Here is a 6118-nt window from a genome sequence, read left to right on the forward strand (position 1 = left end):
TCCTTCCTCTTTGCTCCCAACCTTTGCATTCCAATCACCAGCAATGATCAATACATCTTGATTGCATGTTTGATCAATTTCAGATTGAAGAAGTTGGTAGACCTCTTCCATTTTGCCTTCACTGGCCTTAGTAGTTGTTGCGTAAATTTAAATAATAGTGGTATTAACTGGGCTTCCCTGTAGGTGCATGGATATTATCCTATAACAGACAGTATTGTACCTCCATTACATGGATATTATCCTATAACAGACAGTATTGTACCATTCCTCTTCAATTTGTCGTTCCCGGAATAGTAAACCACATGCTTGTCAGATTCAAAATGGCCAATGTCAGCCCATTTCAGTTCACTAATGCCTAAGATATCGATGTTTATGCGTTCCATTTCATTTTTGACAATTTCCAATTTACCTAGATTCATACTTCATACATTCCATGTTCCGATTATTAATGGATGTTTACAGCTGTTTCTCTTCATTTTGAGTTGTGCTCCATCAGCAAATGAAGGTCTGTGGGCTTTACACCCACGGGCTTTACTCCATTACTGTTATCATGGTCAATTCTACTTTGAGGAGGCAGCTCTTCCAGAGTCTCATTTTGAGTGCCTTCCAACCTGAGGGGCTCATTTTCCGGCACTATATCTGACAGTGTTTCTATGCTATTCATAAAGTTTTCAGTGACTAAATATTCTGAAGTCGTTCATCACTCCTTCTTCCTAGTCTGTCTTCATCTGGAAGCTCATCTGAAACCTGTCCACCATGGGTGACTCTGCTGGTATTTAAAATACCAGTGGCATAGCTTCCAGAATCACAGCAAGTCACAAGCCACCACAGTATCATTTCTAAATATTTTCTCCCATTTCATTTTTTTGATGCCACCTCATACCACTTAGACTGGCTATTAATAGAAAAACAGAAGATGACAAATGAAACAGTAACTCTTATTTTTCAGGTGTTGTACTAGGGCTTTGGCGTCACTGTGGGCTAATGCATCAGACTGCAAAGTTGTTTGAACAGCACCATGGGTGGTTCAAGCTCACCAGATGCCCCTTGGAAACCCTATACAGGGTTGCTATCAGTTGGAATTGACTCAACGGCACTTAACAACAACAATACTAGGGCTTCAAGGGAGCATGGTGGCTTCATAGAATGAACTCTGGCTGCAAACCACAAGGTTGCATTTGATGATTTTACAGATTTGCTAGGAAGCCTACAAATTAATTAAGAGAGAAAGATGAATTTAGCTGGTAAGTCACCAAATATAAAAGGAACTGAAGAAAGAGGAAAGCCAAGAAGGAGACATTTATGGAATTCATATTGCTATGGTGGTAAATAGAAAAATCAAACTGAAGAGTTAAAAAAATACGATAGTAAAATAGATTCATTCTATTTCATGAAATACAGCCCTAAGTCAGGAAAAGTTTTAGAAACTTTTTTCTAAATGCCCGTGTGGTGGGTAATCTCATTTTTCACTGCTACACTCAACAGTTTTAGAGGTATAGGCAAGCTTCAGTCTTTTAAAGAAGTGGTTTCACTGCACAATCCCTCCATTCTCCTGGGAAGCATTCCTTAATGGCATGGCATCATATTTATTTTATAATTCACAAAGCAGATGTTTCGCTCGACTTGTCCATCTTTCTTCCTCTCTTCCTAGAAATCCTTGTTCAAAGAAGTATATAAACATGTTCACATTACTCCAGGTGGGCACAAGTCCAGAGGATAGCAGTCTTAAGAAAACCAATTTTAATTCTTCAGAGGCAGAGCCTATTTTTCAAGGAATGAGTCTGGTGAACTATCTCTCAGGCCAGCCCTGCATGCCATAGATAAGAGTTGTATCCCAGCCTCCCTGCAAGGATGCCTTCACCGAGTTTGCAAAGTAGAGGTCATGCATGCAGTGTGGATGAGACTACTTCCAACAATCCATCTAGACCTGTCACTAAATGGGCTTAACCACAGGGTCATGATTGAGTCCTCATAGCCAGGGATGGAAATCTGACATTTGGCCAGTCTTCCAACATGTAATGCCAGAGCTCAGTATATTCTCCAATCACTATCCATTGCCTGTGACCCTGTAAATCATGCACGGGAGCTGCCAGGCATTATGAAAGCCTTAAAATCAACTCTTAAACCATGGAGTTAGGTTGGACACAATGGAATTCTACAGTAACTATAATCATAGTACTTACTATTAGTTAGGAACTTGACATATGCATATTATCTCTGACCCCTATAGGAGGAAACTGAAGCTCTAAAGGGTTAAATACTTCGTCAAAGAGTTGGGATTTGAACTCGGCTATCTAGCTTCTTCCATTCCACCATGCTGCTCCTTGCTGGCAGCCTGGACTTTTTGCACTGTGTTATATTCTTGTTGGCCACAAGAATTCAGTTGTGCCACCTATCTCCCTAACAGAACTAGGGAGATGATGTGAGAATCCTCATTTGTATCCTTAAAGTACAAGACCAAGCCCTTCACTGTTGGTGTCGTTAAGTGCCATTAAGTCAGTTCTGACTCATAGCAACCCTGTCTAGGGTTTCTAAGGAGAAGCTGAAGGGTTTGGACTGCCAGTCTTTAGGTGAGCAGTCCAGTGCTTATCCTACAGTGCTGCACCAGGACTCCACTGTTGATAAGCAAAATCAATGTGGATTCTGATGCCATGGATATCCAAAGAGGTCTAAGTTGGAAAGTCCACCCGAGATTCTAGAGTGGATGGACATTTCGTTCCCTGATACCATTAGCATTTAGGTGGAAAGAGCATGGACTTTGGAGCCCAAGAGGCTCAGGTTTGAATCCTCTCTACTCCCTAGTTGTGGGACATATTCAAACAAGCAGTAAGTAGTTTACTCCCTCAATTCTCACCTCCTCACAACAGGCCTCCAGTTAACATAAAACAAGTCCTGGCGTTGCTTGTTCTGGTATCATTATGACATTGACATGGGAAAAAGGTGATCTAGTGGCTTAGTGGTTAAGTACTCAGCTGAATACCAAAAGGTCAGTGGTTCAAACTCACCAGCTGCTCTGCAGGAAAAAAGTGTGGCAGTTTGCTTCTATAAAAATTACAGCCTTGCAAACCCTATCAGGAAGTTCTCCTCTGCCCTGTAGGGTTCCTGTAAGTCAGAATTGACTTGAAGGCAATGTGATTTGGTTTTGAATTGGGGAAAAACTAACATAGTGATATATATATATATATCTGCTCTGTTAGGTCAGCAAATGTTTAAAATTAATCTGTGCCTCTCTGTTACCTCTCCCACTAAATAGCAGAGTAGAGGTTTCTACTTATCTGTGTTCAGATTTTCCTGCTGAACTAAAGACCCCAAATAACAGCAGCCTAAATAAAGGAGCTCTGGTAGCGTAGTGGTTACTAATTGGACTGTTAACCTCAAGGTCCGCAGTTCAAAACCACCAGCAGTCCCACGGGAGAAAGAGGAGGCTTTCTTCTCCCGTAAAGATTTACAGTCTCGGAAACCCTACGCAGGGTCGCTGTGAGTCGGAACCAACTCCACAGCACATAACAACAAAACAAAGTTGCCTTTCCCTCTCACCTAACTATGGTGGTGGCAGTGGTGCTGGTGTGCCGTGGAGTCTTTTCCAACTCATAGCGACCCTGCGTAGGGTTTCCAAAGCTGTAAATCTTTTGTTGTTGTTGTTATGTGCCATGGAGTCGGTTCTGACTCATAGCGACCCTGTATAGGCTTTCCGAGGCTGTAAATCTTTACGGGAGCAGAAAACCTCATCTTTTTCCCACGGAATAATCTGGTAGTTTTGAACTGCTGACCTTCAGGTTAGCAGCCCAACTCGTAACCACTACGCTACCACAGAGCCCCTTCACCTAACTATAGAGTTCAGAATAGGCCAGGGAGCCACACTTCTGAAACTCACAGCCTCATTGGCATGGCCTATGTCTTAATTATCTAGCTCTGTCATAACAGAAATGCCACAAGTAGGTGGCTTTAAAGAACAGAAATTTGTTTTCTCACAATTCTGGAAGCTGAAAGTTCAAATCAGGGGCTTTGCCATCTCAGTTTCTTCCATGGGCCTCCCTCCTAGTTCAGGTGCCCACCAGTGATTGAGGTTTGCTTTTGTTTGTAGGGGATCTTCGCATCTTCCCCTTCATGTGTCTCTGTTTCTAGTCTGTTCTTTTTAGAACTCAGAAGTCACTAGGCTACCACTCTATACTGGCCTGAGCTAAGCTGATTGATCCATTACATAAGACTACATTATGGAAAGTGATTATATGACATGACATTACAAAAGGTAATATACTCTATCCAAGGCCAACTGATTTAATTACATGTAACTTCTCCATGACAACAGCTAGACTAGGGTTTAACTGAACAACTGGGAACCATAACTTAGTCAAATTGACACATAAACGTAACCATCACAGCCCATGACGACTCAGCACCACATCTACACTCCAGGCAGCAGAATGAACAAGAGATGGGAAAGGAAATACTGCCCATCCTTTGAAGGGTAGAAATTGCATACATCATTTCCATTCCGTTATCTTTAGCCAGAACTTCATCAAATAGCCTCATCTACTTGTAAGGCAAACAGGGAAACATAAGACTTTAGTTCATCAAACTAAAACTATATTAAAGAAAAGAAAATGGATAGGGTTAAAGGGAAAATAGATATACCACCCAAAGCCTCCCTTGCTTATAACCCCCACCCACTCCCACCCCATACAACATATCGCCCCCCCACACACACACCCTTTCATGGAAGGAGCTCTGGGGGCGTACTGGTTATGAATCGGGCTGCGAACCTCAAGGTCAGCAGTTCAAAACTACCATGGGAGAAAGATGAGGCTTTCTGCTCCCATAAAGATTTACAGCCTCAGAAACCCTGTACAGGGTCGCTATGAGTCGGAACCGACTCCATGGCACATAACAACAACAACCCTTTCATGGAGACTTTGGTAAATTACCTTAATTACTGGCCCTGATTGTTCTCAATTTGCCATGAAACTTTGCAGTTCCCATCTCTAAAGTAGGAGTATACTTGCTTCTCTCTTGACTTGGACTCAGACATGTGACTTGATTTGGCCAACATTGGGAAATGTGACATGACTAAAGCTAGAAATGCACTAGGGTAATTGGGCTTGCCCTATCCCCATCTGCCATCCTTTGAGAAGCTGCTGGACCCTAGAATGAACACACATGGGACAAAAATACCCAAAGCAAAATAGACCTTCAGTAATACATGAACCACCCCAACCTGCAGAGCCTGCCGCAGCCAAGACCAGCAGAGATCAGCCAACCTAGAGATCTGTGAGAATAAATGCTTAATGCTACATGCCACTGAGGTTTTGTGGTTATTTACTACACAGCATTATTGTGGGAATGACTAACCCAATCCAATGGCTCTCTGTGTGATCCTTTCTATTTGTCCCTGCAGAGCCTTTCACTTGTTTGAATCATGCTCAGTGCTTTGGGAGGCTGATCTGGGCTCCCTGGGCTTCTGAATTCTGAGTGAATTTGAACAATGAGAGTCACTGTTGTTGTTGTTGTTGTTGTTAGGTGCCATCGAGTCAGTACCGACTCATGGCGACCTTATGCACAGCAGAAGGAAACACTGCCTGATCCTGGGCCAACCTCACAATTGTTGCCACACTTGCTGGGGGGTCTTCCTCTTTTTCTCTGACCCTCCACCTTACCAAACATAATATCTTTCTCCAGAGACTGGTGCCTCCTGACAATATGTTGAAAGTATGAGAGACGAAGTTTGGCAATCCTGGCCTCCAAGGAGCACTCTGGCTGCACTTTTTCCAACACAGATCATGAGAGTCACTAGCAGGAGAGAATTAACTTGAGGTATTCATTCTGGTGTGGCACTGTAGAATCAGCACTAGACTGCAAACCACAACATCAGCAGTTCAAACCTATCAGGTGCTCCTCAGAAACCTTATACAGGGTCTCTATGAGACAGAGCCAACTCAACAGCACTGAACGTTAACCCTGGCTTCATTTCTCTTGCTCCTAGTAATGGCTCTGAGGCGTCACTAGCCCCCAAATTCTGCTCTATCCTTTATTGTTTTCTCTAAACCTTGCCCACATACTTGTCAATTTCCCCTCTTTTAAGCTCTCATCAACCACCCAGCTGTGTACCATCATTTTTATT

Source organism: Chrysochloris asiatica, unplaced genomic scaffold, assembly GCF_000296735.1.
Source record: "Chrysochloris asiatica unplaced genomic scaffold, ChrAsi1.0 scaffold00103, whole genome shotgun sequence".
NCBI lineage: Eukaryota > Metazoa > Chordata > Mammalia > Afrosoricida > Chrysochloridae > Chrysochloris > Chrysochloris asiatica.